This window comes from Bombina bombina, chromosome 3, assembly GCF_027579735.1.
Source record: "Bombina bombina isolate aBomBom1 chromosome 3, aBomBom1.pri, whole genome shotgun sequence".
Lineage (NCBI taxonomy): Eukaryota > Metazoa > Chordata > Amphibia > Anura > Bombinatoridae > Bombina > Bombina bombina.
Genome location: NC_069501.1, coordinates 834,572,823 through 834,593,000, shown reverse-complemented (window position 1 = coordinate 834,593,000; position 20,178 = coordinate 834,572,823). Strand labels below are relative to the sequence as shown.

Below are 20,178 nucleotides of genomic sequence, written 5' to 3'. Positions count from 1 at the left end.
GGGTCCATATTTATGGCCCGTGTATAATGTCATGCTGAAGTAAATTGTCAGTCCTGGAATGGACCCAGAGGCTGATAAATGGTAAAAACAAATACACAGACCCAGATCCAGGACTTGACTCTCAAAGATGTTTAGGAATAATACTGATGGAATACTGCAGTACCTGAAGTCATGTCCCAATGGGCAGTAGGGGAAGAGTACCATTTTTGGTTTGCTTATTATATATATTTTTTTTTTAAACTTTATTTAAACCAGCAAAAGCATATACAAATTAAAAGTAAAATTCAGAGCCATTAGGCGATATGTTTAAGCATGATATCAGAATAACAACAACAACAGCAAAAATCAATTGAACAAACCGAATATATCCTTATCTTCTTTTTGCTCTAACAAAATCATTAAATATTTCAGCAACCATTTACTGGCTCTAGTATTGCTGGTAATTTTCTTATAATTCAAAGTTTTCTATTGAGAACTTCACACATCAAAACAACAGATCCGTGTACTTGGAATGCATGTCCTAAGCTCCTAAAGGTTTTAGGAAGCTGCAGATTCCTACTTTTTACTAGAACCTGAAACACAAAAAAAAATAAAAAAAAAGAACAGCTCCAGATCAAAATCTATTCATCATAACTGCCAACTCGGCAAGAGTGGGGGGAGAGACCGCAAAAAAAAAAAAAAAAAAAAAAGGGAAGAAAAAGGGAAGAGAAGGTAAACCAGATAAGTACCAAATATCTTGCACCATCTTGATAACCAAACACCCCCCTGTCCCTGACAGAGAGATTTTACAGCCAATATGCTGGGAGAACTTCTCCAGCAACCAGCAATATGAAATTAGCATTATTCTTCAGAGGAGCAACAAATTGAATCTTTTCCAACCTAGGCCTTGCTAAGATTACCCTCTTCCACTTGTCAAAGAAGAGCCTGATAACCTTTTCTGACCCCCCGACTAGGTGCTGTCTTTCTATGATCATTTGTATCTTGATAATATTCGCAAACTCGCCTACTGTCGGGACCTCAGACGTTCCCCATTTCAAAAATATAATATGCCGGGCTGCTAGGATGACCATGTTAATTAATTGTCCCTCACCTTTATATCGCCCATATTCTTTTAAAAGGAAAATATGTCTTAATTGGAGCGCAATCTCATCACGTATAAACCTATTCACCCAGAATTGAATTTTACACCAGAATTGACGAATTTTTGGGCAATCCCATATACAATGTTGCAGGTCTGCTCCCTCTTTATGACATTTAAAGCAATTCCCCCTATTCCCATTATGTTGCCACTTACTTATCCTCATTGGTGTTAAATAAAAGTTATTTAGAAGTTTAAACTGAGATTCTTTCCAGCTTACTACTCTCGTCGCTGTATCTGCCAGTCTAATGCTCCTTTCGATGTCTTCATCTTGCAAAAGGTTAATATATTTTGTAAGAAACCTTTTCCTTTTATTAATATGTTCTTTCCCTGATATATTTATTAAAACTTTATACCAATATGATATTGATCTTTTACCGGCCTCGTATAATTTCACTCCTGCCTCAATTCCTGGATCCCACACTATTCTATGCATCTGTAATGGTTTAGAGACGTAACTTCTAGCTTGTAAGTAAGCATAGAAAGTTTTTGTCGGTAGCTGATATTGTTCTGCTAGTGTTTCAAATGTTTGTAGAGCTGGCCCTTCCCCCTGAACCAAATGGGAGAAATAACGTAACCCTTTCTGTCGCCAGATTTTAAAGGCCGAGTTATCATACATCCCAGGTATAAAATCGGGGGTGCCAATAAACGGCAGGTATTTTGATATATAAAAGTCTTGGCCTAGTAATCCACAGAATTTCTGCCATGCGCAAACCACATTAGAGAAAGTTAAGAGAGTGCTAACATTGCTAGGCAAACTCCTAAATGGATGATATAAGATTGCCTTAAGGGTTTTATCACCGTGGATTCAAAGTCATAATAAGTCACTTGATTGGCTTCCGTTATCCAATCTATACCGAATTTCATGAGGGCGATATCTTTTGCTTTGAACAAGTTTCTCAGTTGCTATCCGAATTTTCTTTTTGCCCCATATAAAGTGCGCACACGCTCTATTATATCTAGCAACATCTCGTTTTTTAATCATTAATGGTAGATTTTGCATTAAAAATAATAACCGGGGGAAAGCTATCGTTTTAATCAGCACGATTTTTGTGGAAAGCGAAAAATATTGTATATTCCACTTACCAAGTCTACCCTCAAGATTATCAAAAAACTCTGCATAGTTAAGACTATACCATTCACTAGGGTTTTTACTAATTTTGATACCTAAATAATTTATTGATTTTACTACTGTGAAACCATGTTGCAGGGGACTCTCTCTAGTTTGATTAATCCAGAGAAGTTCTGACTTTTCCTTATTGATTTTATAACCGGAAAAAGTAGTGAAATTATTAATAATTGCCAAACATTTGGGTATACTTTCTTTTGTATGCTGCAAAAATAACATAATGTCGTCGGCATATAACGAGATTACAGTATTATGTCCCCCAAGTCCTATTCCCGTTAATTTTTGCCTAAGTTGAATGACCAAAGGTTTTAATGTGAGATTAAAAAGTAAGGGTGACAGGGGACAACCCTGTCTAGTCCCTCTTTGTAGGGTTATAAACTGAGATAATTTGCCGTTTACCAACAATTGAGACCGTGGGCTGTTATATATCTTTTTAATTAAATGAACCAGATTGCCTTCAAAACTGAATTTCTTGAGAGTCATAAATAGGTGATCCCATATTATGGAATCAAACGCTTTTTCTGCGTCAATCATAAGCATAGCCAGATCTGGTTGAAGTTTTTTATTTGACGACTGCATCTTGTTAAAATAATGATCTAAAATAACTAGCACCCTCCGCATATTCCGAACTGGGTTTCTCCCCGGGATAAATCCAGATTGATCGCAGTGAATCAAGTTACTAACCACTTTCTTTAATCTCTCTGCAATAATTGCTGTTAATATTTTATAATCTTGATTCAGGAGTGAAATAGGTCTGTATGATCCCAATTCATCTGCTGCTTTCCCTTTCTTAGGAATTAGTGTCACTGTTGAGTCAGTAAAATAAAGTGATTTCAGCTTCCCTTGTATAAAGTAACTATTGAAAAGTTCCACTAGTGTTCCCGCAATATCCTTTTTAATAATTTTATAGAATTCTGCCGGGATTCCGTCTGGCCCCGGAGCTTTGTTAATATTAATTCTATCAATCATACTTTTCACTTCTTCCTCTGTTATCGGGGAGTTCATCTGCTCTAATTCCTGTTTGTCTATCTTTGGGACCTGTATCTTTTGCCAAAACTCCGACATTCTCGTCTTGTCGATTTCCACCCTTGAATATAGTTTCTGGTAATATCTATAAAAGGCCTCTCTGATCTCCCTCGATTGTGTAAACGAATTGCTCCCTTCCTTGATAAGTGGTATTATGACTTATTATCTTAGCTAGATGTTTAGTGGCGATCCCCTGATATCCTTGGCAAAATGCTCTTATACGCATATCCTCCTTAGCCCATTTTTCCCTAAGGAATATCTCCCGCTCTGATTTAGCGTTCTTATACCAGAGAGAGCTATTTGGGTTAGTCACATACCTGCTGTATGAATTTCTAAGTTGGTTGGCTAAATGAATCTCCCTCTCTTTTAACTTCTTCTTTCTCTTGACCATATAATTTTTAATTTCACCTCGCAATACAGCTTTGCCTGCTTCCCAAAGTACTTCAGGGCTGCTCACATTCAAGCTGTTCTGGCTATGATACACTTTCCAACTTTCGGATAGAAAATTCCTGAATTTTTCGTCTAAGAACATATATTTGGGGAAAGAAAACATATTCCTATTCCTACCTTTAATTGCCGTGTCCTCCATCTTTAAGCTTATTATTGAAAGATCAGATATAACTATTTCTTCAATATGTGTCTCTATTTCCAGGGTCAATAATCTCTCATCTATTAAAAACATATCTATACGTGAGAAATTTTTAAATGATTTGGATTCGCACGAAAATGCGCGCTCATCTGGGTGCTGTAAGCGCCAGATATCTCTTAGCTTTAATGTCTTTGCAAATTCCCGTAGGAGCTTTGCCTCTCTATTGTGTTTCCTTACTGCTCCAGATCGTAACCTGTCAATCCCTGGCCACATTGTCGCATTAAAATCACCTGCCATCACTATGTTTTGTCCTAGATAGTTTGCTGATTTATTTTTTATCATCTCCCAAAATTCTGTCTCAATTTCATTTGGGCCGTATATATTGCATAGCGTCCACAATCGGTTATTAATTTCAGCTTGTACAAACATAAATCTCCCACTCGGGTCTAACATTTGACTCTTTATCACATATGTTACATTTTTATTAAACATTATGGCCACACCACATTTCCTATTATTACAAGGGGTTGCTATAATTTCACTAATCCAATTAGTTTGTAACTTTTGTATTTCTACGTCTTTCAAATGTAACTCTTGGCTTCTGGCGCTTTAAAATTTTTAGCACATTCTTTCTTTTAATAGGGGAGGTAACCCCTCCCACATTCCACGACACATAATTCAACATTTAATTTTAATGTATATATTAAAAGCCACAATCACATACACTTGACTTCCTACCTCTCTGTCAGGGAGTAGGTTGCTTCTCTCCTTTCGCACGCTGGACATGTCTACCGCACCTGGTGTTCCCTGGCGGTCGCCCATCCCGGTACTGACCAGGCCCAGCCCTGCTCCACTTCCGAGATCATACGGGATCGGTTGTTCAAGGCCGCTTAGCGGTAGACCTGCAACACACAATACAAAACCATCAAAAAAAAAAAAGGGATCTCCCCCCTTTTTTACAATCAGGATAAATAACAAGCATCTCTCGCGTCATCCTTAAACCCTGATAATATAGAATCAAACATCATATTCCATTTGTCATAACTCTACTCCCTTTTCTGTACAATAATTTTTAGCTTCTGTTGGTGTATTTAATGCAATCACATTCCCTTCTGAGAAAATTACAATTTTGGCTGGGTATCTCAAGTTTGCCTGAATTCCTGCCTTGATTAAGCTTGTGCAGTATGGTGCCATTGCCTTTCTCTTTGAGGAGGTCTCTGTTGAGAAATCCTGAAACAGAAAAACCGGTTTCATTCCTATCTTGAACCCCTGAATTTTCCTGTAGTGCCTCATTATCTGAACCTTGTGTTGAAAATTTAAATATTTAATTACCACCATCCTTGGGTGAGGATTACCTTCCTGGGACTCCCTTACTGATCCTGTTCTATGCGCTCTCTCTACGTGAATTTTTTCTGTTAACTGCATCCCTAACAATTGTGGTAGGGTAACTGAAGCGAATAATACCAGATCTTGGTACTCGCTCAGCTCAGGTAGCCCAATAATGCGGATATTATTCCTACGAGACCTATCTTCCAGATCTTCTAGTTTAGACTGCATTATTTTTATTTTACTCTCATTGTTAGACCAATTTGTATCTTGTATATTTTGTCTGTCCTCTACCACTGAAATTCTTTCTTCTACTTCTAAAATCCTGTTTGAAAAAGATCTAATCTCTGAGGATAGAGTGGCTATCTCCTTTTTGACTGATTCAAATTGGGGTAAGATAATTTCTGCAAGTTGGTTAAGTGTCATCTGCTTCTCTGTACCTGATAATTGGGGGTCCATACTATCCTCTAGACCTGTCTCTTGTACTGTTTTGGGTTTTTTATCTTTCTTTGGGGGCATCGCGGGAGACCTAACTTTGCGGTTAGGAATATATCTTTCCATGGGGTGTATAAAGGTGTAGTGTCGTAAGTGACAATTTAGTTGAATGTGAAAAACGTGAGAAGAAAAAGAAAAAAAAAAGAGTTAAATGGGAGAAGTAACCTACTCTCCGCTAGAAAAAAATAGATCCGATGCACCTTTTAACTAATAGTGCTACGTGTATACTTGCAGCCGTAGCTGCACTGCTCAAAAGATTACAAAAAGTAAAAAGCAAAAAGAAAAAAAGAAGAATTTTACAAATGCAGGAACTCCCGCTGAGGGGTCCTGGTGAGACTAGTGATGCCTATAAGTTGTGTAATGTGAAACTAAGGTGTTATTAGAAAATTCACCACAGACTGCTGGTCTCCCTGTCTGCCCTCTGTCCAGTCAGCTCAGAATGTACTCTCTCCCCTATATCCCTTTATCCGATCTTTAAATTTAAAGGTCTTACAGTGTTATATTATATTCCTCTAGACACCGTATTGTCTAAACTATATGTTCTGTTTGTGTGTTCCTAAGTCTTAAAGATAAATCTTACACCTGTAGGAGATCTTTCTTGAGTATCCTCATATAATTGTTACTGCCTAAAAATTGTATAGTATGGAATCAGTGGTCTTCCTGACTACACATTAACTAATGCTGTCCTTCCGTTAGTACAGACTACTGTGTCTCTTCAAAATTAAGAATTTCGGGGAATTTCTCAAATCTTATAGTCCGAGGGCTATAATTAAGAGAGTAGATATAACCAGTCCCCAACTATGAATACATCTGCCCTAGAAATACATTAGTGACAACATCCACAGAAAAATTGTAACAATTCCAGGTTCTCTCTTATTCCTTGATAATCATATCTGCCCTATTAAGAATGACCAGCAAAAGAAAAAAATAGGAGACACCCCTTCTTTTGTTCTTAATTGGGGGTTAAAGTAATGCAGAGTCTTTTTAGTTATTTTACATAAGCACCCAGGTTAGTAAAGGCAAATATTTCTTCTCTAGGTCACGTATATCAGTCAATGTACATATTAACCAGGGTCTTTTTGAGGTTTAAAGTATATCCTGGTATATCAGTCAGTGCTTGGCTTCAATGTTAGGATAAAGATAGGCAAAGCAAAACGGGGTTAGAAAGCGGCATATTCTGAGTCTTATTTCACACCGAACTGTAATGCGCTCCTTCTTGCAGGCCTGCTTTTAATACACCATCGTAGTGCTGCCTAGCATAAACTTGGGCTACTGGCCACCGCACATCAAATCTCCAACCCAAAGTTTATAATCCCAGCATATATACGGCAAAAGATGCAAGCTTGTGTTAGATCGTTAGTCACAAGTGAGGCGAAACAGAGTTAATGAACAGTTCCTGTCTCAAGCTTGTCTCCCATCCAGCTATTGAATGCTGCTTCTAACCGGTCTGGTTTAATTGCGGCCTCGAAATGCTGTTTAATGAACCTTGCACAACAGGCCACCACTCTCCGTATCTCCCGCACAGGGAAGACTACCCCGGTGTGCATACAGTAATACGGCCGGCTTGAGCAAATCCCTTAAGCAGCCTTATAGTTGAGTAAGATGTGTGCAGTCACTTTGCACCTTAATCATATACCCAGCGCATAATTCTTAAAATACTCCACTCCCCCTGCCCCTCCCGGCAGCCACGACCTCCGGGGCTAGCAACCACCCCTTTACCGGTACCTCATTAGGGTGTATACCCTCTCTGCGTTCCTCAATGTTGCAACCTCCTTCACCTCGTTGCGGGTTGCAGGGTAGAATGGAACTCACGTCCTGCGGTGGTATGTATACCCTGTTAGCCGCACTAACTCCGCTCCTTACTTTGGTTCTTCCACGGGAGGCTAGTTGCAGTTACAGCCTGGTCTGTGACTGCCGCTTGACGGGAGAATTCCAGCTTGTGGCAACAGGGGAGTCGGCTCTGGAGCTGGGTATGTGGATGAACGCCCAGTGGCGTACTGGCTCAGCACTCGAGCCAACTTGCTCTGGTATGACTTCCGCCGCTGCTTTACCAAAAGGGATCCGGGCCGCACGATGTCTGTGTCGGCCAAGGACACAGCACAGCTTGGGGAGATCGAACGTAGGCCTTTAGTGTAGAGCCTGTAGCTAGCACCCCTCACCTCAGCTAGCTCCACCCCCGGAAGTCTGCACACCGGTTTGCTTATTATATTAATTTTCTACATTGAGACAAAAGAAAATAACATACATTTTAACATATTACTTTTATGTTTCTTAAACTGCTCTTGTTCTGTTGACCTATCACCCTGATTTAATGATGGATAATTTGTTCTGTTAGCTTCCTTATCATATTGAACTGCATACAATTCTAACTCATGCCCCGTATTATGTTTTCAACAGAAATGTTTCAAAGCCTTATCAAAGGATCTCAAACTTAAACAAGGCGGAATTGGGAGAAGTCATAAAAAAGGGATTCTTGTGTCTCATTAGAATTCTGCTGTTTGTTCTTAATTTGTATGCTTAATAAAAAATGACAATAATAATAAACATTAACGGAAGTCTCATTTACAGCCAGTTGTAAAACAGTATTACTTTTTATATTTTTTATTTCTTATTTTACTGTTTTGTGTTGCAAAACTTTCAGTAGCTAGTAATAGGGTTTAGTATTTGCTATTTTGTTTGTAGCAATTGTAAAAAAAAAAGCTTTCTTTTTGACTGCTTCTAATGAAGGAACTTCTCACATGCATACTGAGCATCCTAAAATAAACTACTGTCATGGATGAGTAAACATCCAATGTAGGTTTAAATTAAAAGCCTTTTAATTACCTATGTAATTGTCAGTTGCAATTGTCATTTTCTCTAACTACTATCTAATATCTGGCATTGTAGGGAATAAATGCATGGCTTCCACTACAGTTTAATTATTTCCTGAAGTCACAATTTCCTCACTGATCACTGGTGTCACCATCAATAGATAATTTCTTTGTAATATGTTCCTGGGTAGGGTTTGGTATATTGGGGAAAGAATATAAAAACAGACCAAATCATTTGGGTCATTGTATTTCCCTCAATCCATGTACTATTATAAATTATTACTACCCCATCATATTGAAAATCTCTTTATTAAGGTTCTCACTGCAAAATCATTTATTATTAGTACCGGCCATGGCATGGAATGACTTGTAACATATTCTTTGTATGTCTATGTATGCTTCAGTATTTTGTCACTCAAAGGATTTTTTTCATGCAAACCATGCTTCAGTATAATCACTATGCTATGATTTGTATATTTTTAGCCAAATAATACTAGCCAGATATAAATATTATTTACACTCCTAAAGTGTGTCCTTGTTTTTATATATGTTGCTATCTTTCAGTGTAGTTTAGTGTGAAAGACCATACTATAAGACAAAAAAAGATATAAACATGCTGACACTGAGCAACTTAGGGACATATATGCATATTATGCTCATTCATAAAAAAACCTGTAAAATGATTGTTACGCTATATACATTTCAATAATAATCTAAAGTACCAAAACTAAAAATAATTACTGTTTTTCTGCTAGTTGTCTACTATTTCTTTATTCATAAGAGTTACCAGTTTGCCATCATTTTAAAGCAATAATTGGTTTGTCAAGCTATGCTGTGTTTTGCACAGTGATTCCCCTCTTCATCTGTGGGCTAGAGAACAATGCCATACAACAGATAGCACAGGATGCATTTTCCTTATAATGACCCTGTGGTTTGGAACTACATTTTCCATGATGCTCAGCCATCTGATATACTGGCTGAGCATCATGGGAAATGTAGTTCCGAAATGTCTGGCGGGCCAAGTTTGAGGATGTCTGCCTTAGACTTTGCTCGTGCACTAATATATTACTTTAAACTTGTAATATGAGCACACAAATAAAAGTGCTATTAATTTAACTTGAGCACTGTTAGCGCATAGCATTTCCCTCTATTTGTAATCTAGCACTAAATGTATAACCGTAGGATACCCATAATATTTAAAGGGACAGTTCACTTTACAATTGTTTTTCCCTGAATGTGTTTCCCATGGCTTGTAATACCAGCTGCAGTGTATAAAATGTATGAGAAATTGCTAATTTATGATTTTTTTGTGTGCAAAAACTGGATTTGCACTTTAAAACCACAGCCCATTAAAATAGGATTGGTTTGCTAACAGATCAGATACCGTTATCTTATCACTCAGATGTTTCCCTTTCTTATCTTTAAGCACAATACTTAGAAAGTATTTTAGATCTTTATCTCTTCCAAATCCCACTGTGAGTGTAATTTCTTCTGCTGGCTGTGTTTACATAGTTTGTCAATAGCCTATACCTAGATATAGAATCTCTCAGTATATGTAGGAATACTACAGACTAAATCAGCTATTTCAAATGCCAATATAAAGGCTAAGGAGCTATTTGTAAACAATTTAATACAATACATGTAAAATGGATCATTGGGAACAAATTAAATGAGAGAACGTTTTTTTTTTTTGCAAACTGACCCTTTAATATAAGAGCCCCCATGTGAAAGTAAATAGCAGTATAATTACCTATCTATCTATCTATCTATCTATCTATCTATCTATCTATCTATCTATCTATCTATCTATCTATCTTCTATCTATCTCTATTTCTATCTGTCTCTGTCTCTAGCTCTGTAACTATCTCTATCTCTGTATCTATCTCTGTATCTCTGTATCTGTTTATCTATCTCTCATCTACTTTATCTCTGTATCTATCTCTCATCTACTTTATCTCTGTATCTATCTCTCATCTACTGTATCTCTGTATCTATCTCTTATCTACAGTATCTCTGTATCTATCTTTCGTCTACTGTATCTCTGTATCTATCTCTCATCTACAGTATCTCTGTATCTATCTCTCATCTACAGTATCTATCTCATATCTATCTCTCATCTACAGTATCTATCTTGTATCTATCTCATATCTACAGTATCTATCTATCTATCTATCTATCTATCTCATATTTATCTCTCATCTACAGTATCTATCTATCTCTGTATCTATTTCTCATCTACAGTATCTATCTATCTATCTATCTATCTATCTATCTATCTATCTATCTATCTATCTATCTCATATCTATCTCTCATCTACAGTATCTATCTATCTTGTATCTATCTCTCATCTACAGTATCTATCTCGTATCTATCTTTCATCTACAGTATCTATCTTGTATCTATCTCTAATCTACAGTATCTATCTCGTATCTATCTCTCATCTACAGTATCTATCTATCTTGAATCTATCTCTCATCTATAGTATCTATCTATCTATCTATCTATCTATCTATCTATCTATCTATCTATCTATCTATCTCGTATCTATCTCTCATCTACAGTATCTATCTCATATCTATCTCTCATCTTAATTATCTATCTTGTATCTATCTCTCATCTACAGTATATATCTATCTTGTATCTATCGCTCATCTATAGTATCTATCTATCTCATATTTATCTCTCATCTACAGTATCTATCTATCTCTGTATCTATTTCTCATCTACAGTATCTATCTATCAATCTATCTATCTATCTATCTATCTATCTCATATCTATCTCTCATCTACAGTATCTATCTATCTTGTATCTATCTCTCATCTACAGTATCTATCTCGTATCTATCTTTCATCTACAGTATCTATCTTGTATCTATCTCTAATCTACAGTATCTATCTCATATCTATCTCTCATCTACAGTATCTATCTATCTTGAATCTATCTCTCATCTATAGTATCTATCTATCTATCTATCTATCTATCTATCTATCTCGTATCTATCTCTCATCTACAGTATCTATCTCATATCTATCTCTCATCTTCATTATCTATCTTGTATCTATCTCTCATCTACAGTATATATCTATCTTGTATCTATCGCTCATCTATAGTATCTATCTATCTTGTATCTATCTCTCATCTACAGTATCTATCTATCTATCTATCTATCTATCTATCTATCTATCATCTATGTATCTATTTTATTATAAATATCACTCTGATATCATGCCTAATGTTATAGTTCTGTGAAATATGTTGGTGCTTTATAAATTATAATAATAATAATAATACATAAAAATTATAATAATTCACACAAAATAAAGAAACACCACTTGAGTAATACAGTGTAAAATCATTTTATTATACTTAATAGGGACATTGAACAATATTATATAAATAGAACACTTTTTTCCAGTAAGTAAGAGATCATTAGAAAATAAATCTTTAGAGAGCCCCCATGTGAAAGTAAATAGCAGTATAATTACCTATCTATCTAGATATCTATCTATCTATCTATCTATCTATCTATCTATCTATCTATCTATCTATCTATCTATCTACCATCTATCTCTCTATTTTTATCTATCTATCTATCTATCTATCTATCTATCTATCTATCTATCTATCTATCTCTATTTCTATCTGTCTCTATCTCTGTAACTATCTCTATCTCTGTATCTATCTCTATCTCTGTATCTCTGTATCTGTTTATCTATCTCTCATCTACTCTATCTCTGTATCTATCTCTCATCTACTGTATCTCTGTATCTATCGCTCATCTACAGTATCTCTGTATCTATCTTTCATCTACTGTATCTATGTATCTATCTCTCATCTACAGTATCTCTGTATCTATCTCTCATCTACAGTATCTATCTCATATCTATCTCTCATCTACAGTATCTATCTTGTATCTATCTCATATCTACAGTATCTATCTATCTATCTATCTCATATTTATCTCTCATCTACAGTATCTATCTATCTCTGTATCTATCTCTCATCTACAGTATCTATCTATCTATCTATCTATCTATCTATCTATCTATCTATCTATCTATCTATCTCATATCTATCTCTCATCTACAGTATCTATCTATCTTGTATCTATCTCTCATCTACAGTATCTATCTAGTATCTATCTCTCATCTACAGTATCTAACTTATATCTATCTCTAATCTACAGTATCTATCTCGTATCTATCTCTCATCTACAGTAACATAGTAACATAGTAACATAGTAGATAAGGTTGAAAAAAGACTGAAGTCCATCGAGTTCAACCTATACAAATCTAAAATACTTACAAAAAGCTCCAGTTAAGCTTAAATAACCCCATTAAAATGTGACCCATTTAATACTAGCAATCCTATCCATGAATTTTGTTTATATTCAGAAATTTATCCAGACTATTTTTAAATGTATCAATGGTATTGGCATTCACTACCTCCTTTGGTAATGAGTTCCACAATTTTATTGCTCTTACAGTGAAAAAACATTTCCGTTGCAGGAGATTAAATCTCCTTTCCTCCAACCTTAAATTATGACCTCTTGTCAGAAACAATTTTCTTGGAATAAACAGAGCTTCTGCCATCTCTGTATATGGGCCTTGAATATATTTATATAAAGTAATCATGTCACCTCTCAAGCGCCTTTTTTCTAAAGAGAACAGACCCAGTTTGGCTAGCCTCTCCTCATAGGTTAATTTCTCCAATCCCCTTATTAGCTTTGTGGCCCTTCTTTGAACTTTTTCTAGTTCTGCAATATCTTTTTTAGCAATCGGTCCCCAGAACTGCACTCTAAACTCAAGGTGAGGTCTTACCAGGGCTTTATATAATGACAGAATTATGCTTTCCTCCCTTGAATCAATGCCTCTTTTAATACATGCTAGTATCTTATTAGCCTTTGAAGCCGCTGCCCTGCATTGTACACTCATCTTTAGCTTGTTATCTATTACTACTCCCAAATCCCTTTCCTCTTGTGTTTGGCTAAGTCTTGTCCCATTTAAAAAATACGTAGCCTGCTTATTTTTACTTCCAAAATGTAGAACCTTGCATTTTTCCGTATTAAATCTCATTTTCCATTCACTTGCCCATAGTTCTAATTTTAGCAAATCCCTTTGTAAAGAGAGTTCGTCCTGCTCTGACCTAATGACCTTACTTAACTAAGTATCATCTGCAAAAATAGAGATGTCGCTATTTAATCCTTGCTCCAAGTCATTTATAAAAATATTAAAAAGAACAGGGCCCAGTACTGATCCCTGGGGGACGCCACTGATTACCTTTGTCCAATCTGAGTATGATCCATTTACTACTACTCGTTGCTCCCTATCTTTTATCCATGAGCTAACATTTTCAGCTATTCCCAGTCCCTTAATTTTGTGCATTAATCTCTCATGTGGCACTGTATCAAATGCCTTTGCAAAATCTAAGTATATCACATCAACTGATTCCCCTTTATCTATATTTTTACTTACTTCCTCGTAGAATCTAATTAGATTAGTTTGACATGATCTATTTCTCCTAAAGCCATGCTGATTAGAACTCATAATCTTGTTTACACGAATATGTTCATCAATATAATCCCTTATAATCCCTTCAAATATCTTCCCCACTATTGATGTCAGACTAACTGGTCTATAGCTTCCTGGATCATCCCTGCTTCCCTTTTTGAAGAGTGGCACCACATCAGCTTTACGCCAATCCTGGGGTACCATGCCTGAGGATAATGAGTCTTGAAAAAAATTAAGAGTAAAGGTTTGTTTATAACAGTGCTAAGTTCCCTTAACACCCTTGGGTGTATTCCATCTGGGCCTGGAGTTTTATTTACCTTAATATTTTCCAGTTTTTTCCTGATATCCTCTAAACAAAACCCAGTTAGTGGTATGGACTGGCATGTTCTATTCTGTTCCAAAGTATCATTCAATGATTCCTCTCTTGTGTATACTGAAGAAAAAAACTGGTTTAGTATCTCAGCCTTCTCCCTGTCATTATTTATCATGCTACCCTCCACGCATTTTAATGTACCTATATTATCCTTCTTAGATTTTTTGCTATTTATGTACTTAAAGAACCTTTTAAGGTTAGACTTAGAATCCTTGGCAATTAATTCTTCATTTTCAATTTTGGCTAATTTGATTGCTTTTTTTGCATGCTTTGTTACATTCCTTATAAATATTGTATGCTGAGTCTGTACTATTTTCTTTTAATAATTTAAATGTCCTACGTTTTTTCTATCTATCTCGTATCTATCTCTCATCTACAGTATCTATCTTGTATCTATCTCTCATCTACATTATCTATCTTGTATCTATCTCTCATCTACAGTATATATCTATCTTGTATCTATCGCTCATCTACAGTATCTATCTATCTTGTATCTATCTCTCATCTACAGTATCTATCTATCTATCTATCTATCTATCTATCTATCTATCTATCTATCTATCATCTATGTATCTATCTTATTATAAATATCACTCTGATATCATGCCTAATGTTATAGTTCTGTGAAATATGTTGGTGCTTTATAAATTATAATAATAATAATAATACATAAAAATTATAATAATTCACACAAAATAAAGAAACACCACTTAAGTAATACAGTGTAAAATCATTTTATTATAGTTAATATGGACATTGAACTGGTTTACTATATTATATAAATAGAACAATTAAGGGAAAGTGAAAAGGCTTAAATATGTCCTTAGGGTTGCATTTGTTTGCTGGTATTGTCCTTTACAGCCTCCAGACTCACATTCCCTTGCTCCCCTCTTCCAACTTCTTCTTAAAAATGCCCCATTACATCATGCTCTCAGATCCTACCCTTCAGTTTACATTTCTGTGATGACAAGCAAATAAAAAGATGCATGTATCAAACATGCAGTAGAAGATGCAGACCAATAAGAGCTTAAAGGGACAGTCTAGTCAAAATTAAACTTTCATTATTCAGATAGGACTTCACACAGTACTAAATGCAAATCAATAGATAATAAATAGTTTCAGTCATGTGATCAGGGGACAGTTAGAAGATGCTTAGATACAAGGTAATCACAGAGGTAAAAAGTATATTAATATAACTGTATTGGTTATGCAAAACTGGAGAATGGGTAATAAAGGGAATATGTATCTTTTAAAACAATAAAAATTATATTGTAGACTGTCCCTTTAAAGGGACAGTCAAGTCCCAAAAAACCTTTCATGATTCAAATAGGACATGTAATTTTAAACAATTTTCCAATTTACTTTTATCACCAATTTTGCTTTGTTCTCTTGGTATTCTTGGTTGAAAGCTAAATCTAGGAGGTTCATATACTAATTTCTTAGACCTTGAAAGCCGTCTCTAATCTAAATGCATTTTGACCGTCTTTCACCCCTATAGGGCATTAGTTCATGTTTTTCATATAGATAGCTTTGAGCTCATGCACGCGAAGTTACCTAGGAGTGAGCACTGATGCACTAAAATGCAAGTCTGTCAAAAGAACTGACATTAGGGGGCAGTTTGCAGAGGCTTAGATACAAGGTAATTACAGAGGTAACGTGTATTATTATAACTGTGTTGGTTATGCAAAACTGGGGAATGGGTAATAAAACGGGATTATCTATCTTTCTTTCCTATGGCATGGAGAGTCCACAACTTCATTCCAATTACTACTGGGATATTCAACGCCTGGCCAACAGGAGGAGGCAAAGAGCACCCCAGCTAAGCTGTTAAGTGTAACTTTCCTTACCCATAATCCCCAGTCATTCTCTTTACCTCTGTCAGTGGAGAATGTACAAAGATGTTGTCTGAAGATAAATAATCCTTTCATGGGTATTTTTCCCTGCAAGCAAGGATTGGAGTCTAGCTGTGTCCACGTCAATCTCTTTAGTAAGAGTAGTGGTGGCTTTTAGCAGTTAGAAGGTGGAGATGTAGTCTTTGCTTTACTTCTAACACGTTTGCTACCCCTTTGCAGAAAGCCAGGGTTGGTTACTCTGTTCTTTCTTTTACTACAGGTCCATGACAGGAAGTGGAATAACTGTCACACCTAAGTAGCAGTTACCTGCCCTGCAGATGGATCGCCAGGTAAGTGCCTTTGCCTTCTAGGTACTGAAGGACAGCACTTTATAGGTTAACCCTCAGGTGGATCTTTTTTGGGACATAGTTATCCTTTATTTGGTTAAGGGTACACTTTATGGGCAGTTTTACTGGCACTTGCAGTTTTACTGGCATTTTATCTGTCAAGAGATTAATGCCTCTTCTCATTAAATTTTAACACATATATGTGAGAGACTTAAGACTTGGCTGAAGGGTTTTTAAGGGATTTTTACTTTTCTGTTTATTTATAGAGCAGATGGGCTAGAGGAAAGGATCACTACAGGAGAGTCTTGCTTCTTCTTGCTAGTGTGTTATCAATTCCTGTCACGGTAGGAGCCTAAGGCAGTCTGAGGTTGATATAAACGGTGGCAGTTTTTCCTTTGCCTTAAGGATATTAATTTTGTTTAAGTGATAAAACATCTATTTTTGTGCTCTATCGTTCTGTGCGAACAATTTATTTTTTTCAATTCTAAATTTGTCATATTTAGTGGGACCTGATGTCTGTAACTATGGACTCAGAACAGGATGAGCCAATTTCTATGGATAAATGCTTACTATGTTTAGAGGCCCAAATTGTCCTGCCTATGCAATTTTGTTCCCAATGCTTAGCTAAGACTCTAAAATTAAAAGATAAATTACTCCCTTCTGAGCCAATTGTCTCTCAGGATAATGCTGTTTGGGATATCCCACAGCTTTCTCCTCAAACATCACAAGCCTTAATGGTTTCACATGCAGTGCCCTGTGGTTCCACTCAGCCTCCTGTGGGTGTTTATTTGGCAGGAGATTTTGCTGCACAGATAACTTCTGCGATGTCTGCATTTTTATTTGCTTTCCCTACTTCGGGTAAGCGTAAGAGGAAATCTAGACATATTTCTGCTTGTAAGGTTTCTGACCCCTCTAAATCTGCATGGTCAACCTTTCCCAAATGTCTGATGAGGAAGATACTTCAGTAGCTTCTGAAGGTGAGATCTCAGACTCTGACACAATGGGGAGAAAATCTTCAGAATCGGAAGCAGTTAATTTCAGATTTAAGCTTAAACATCTCTGGCTGCTACTGAAGGAGGTTCTAGCTACTTTTGACAACTCTGAAGCTTCAGTTGCTGTCAACCCTAATAGAGTTTATGGTTCTCCCTCTTCTGTGGACATTTTTCCTGTTCCAGACAAGATGTCTGAAATTATAGCTCAGGAATGGGATAAGCCAGGAGTTCCTTTTTCCCCTTCCCCTGTTTTTAAAAAGATGTTTCCTGTTGCTGACTCCATTCGTGACTCATGGCGCACTGTGCCTAAAGTAGAGGGAGCTATAGCTAGAGGCTTACTTTAAAAAGATTTACATCCATCAAGGATTACAGTGGCAACCTGCGACATGTATTGCTACGGTTGCCGGTGCAGCATCTTATTGGTGTGACTCCTTGTCTGATCTGATATCAGAGGAGACTACGATAAAGGAGATTCAAGATAGGATCAAAGCTCTTAAACTGGCCAATACTTTTATCTGCAATGCTAATATGCAGGTAATTAGACTGGGAGCTAAGATGCCTAACTTTACTGTTCTAGCTTGCAGAGCTCTGTGGTTAAAATCCTGGTCATCTGATGTAACTTCAAAAACCACGCTTTTGCCTTTACCTTATAAAGGTAAGACTTTATTTGGACCTGGTCTGGTGGAAATTATTTCTGAAATTACGGGTTGAAAGGGATCTTTCCTTCCTCAGGACAAGAAAAACAAAAATAAGGGTCAACAGAATTCTAATTTTCACTCCTTTTCGTAGTTTTAAAGGACCAAAGTCTTCCTTCTTATCTTCCAAACCAGAGCAAGCCAAGACCTCCTGGAGGTCCAGTCAGTCTTGGAATAAGGGGAAGCAAAACAAGAAGCCTTCAGCTGACTCTAAATCAGCATGAAGGGTCCACCCCCGATCCAATTTTGGATCAAGTGGGGGGCAGGCTTTCCTTTTTTTGGCTGGCCTGGATATGCAATGTCCAAGATTTGTGGGCTATGGACATAGTATCCCAGGGTTACAAAATAGGATTCAAGTCTTGCCCTCCAAGGGGCAGATTTCTGCTGTCAAGACTATCCACAAACCAGGTAAAGAGGGAGGTCTACTTAAATTGCGTAGAGGACCTATCTTCCCTGGGAGTTATTGTTCCAGTCCCACTAGAGGAACAAGGTCAATGATTCTATTCAAATCTATTTGTGGTTCCTAAAAAGGAAGGAACTTTCCGTCCCATCCTAGATTTAAAGTGCCTCAACAAATTCCTCTGGGTTCCATCCTTCAAGATGGAAACTATTCGTTCCATTCTTCCATTGTTTCAGGAAGGTCAGTTCATAACAGCCATAGACCTGAAGGACGCATATTTACACGTACCCATTCACAGGGATCATCACCAGTTTCTAAGGTTTGCATTTTTGGACAAGCATTTCCAGTTTGTTGCACTTCCGTTTTGTCTTGCCACGGCTCCCAGAATATTGACAAAGGTTCTGGGTGCTCTATTGGCAGTAATCGGATCCCAGGGAATTGCTGTGACACCTTATCTAGACGACATCTCGGTTCAGGCATCATCTTTTCATCTAGCAAAATCTCATACAGAGAGGCTGTTGTCTTTTCTATGTTCTCATGGGTGGAAAGTGAATCTGGAAAAGAGTTCTCTAGTTCTAGCTACAAGAGTGCATCTTGTAATCACAGATTCCCTCTCCAGAAAGATTTTCCTGACAGACCTCAGAAAATCTAAACTTCTTGCTTCTTGCCTTTCTCTCCAGTCTGCTATTCGTCCATCAGTGGCTCAATGCATGGAGGTGATTGGTTTGATAGTGGCTTCCTTGGGCATCATTCCTTTTGCTCGGTTCCATCTGTGACCGCTGCAGCTTTGCATGCTCAGTAAATGGAATGGAGACCATTCAGATTTATCACAGAGGATAAATCTGGATCCCCTAACAAGAGACTGTCTCTCGTGGTGGATTTCACAGGAACATCTATCTCGGAGCACTTGCTTCCTGAGACCTTCCTTTTTTTTTTTTAATTCTTTTATTTAGAAACCAGCAGGGTACTTAATGCAAGAAGGAGGAGAAAACACAGAATATTATAACGAAACATATATAATTATTAACATAAATAATCCATGGCATATAAGACTAATAGTTTGTGCACTCTGTCTAATTTTCTCTAATATTCCCATACCTCAGCAAAACAGAATAAAACAAAACAAACAAAGGAAAAAAAAGAAGGGATTTTCCCTCTGTCTCCCTCAATAACCCGGTCTATATATCCTGCCATATTGCAAGAAGGACTAAGTCTGTGTTTATAAATGGGAATATAATAATGTCTTGTTCTTCCTTAGATAGTGATTTAATACAAATTGTCAATTTTCCAAAAATAGACCATACTCGTGGTTCTAACTTGTATCAGAGTCTCTCTGTCCAACAATACATTGTTTATTGATAAAACTCATTATTTCTGTAAATGTAGGTATTGCCTTCCATTTGTGGAAGATGAGGCTTCTTATACATAAAATGAAAGAGTTAATAAGCTTGTTATTAGTCAAGTCTATATTATAGGAGGAGAGAAGGACTATGTTATGCTTGGAAAAAGTAAAA

The 20,178-nt window shown here is 36.7% G+C and overlaps 1 pseudogene; it reads right to left on the bottom strand.

Moving 5' to 3' along the window:
• Positions 1–4,667: 4,667 nt before the first annotated feature.
• Positions 4,668–4,784, bottom strand: LOC128654858 (uncharacterized; annotated as a pseudogene).
• Positions 4,785–20,178: the final 15,394 nt, after the last annotated feature.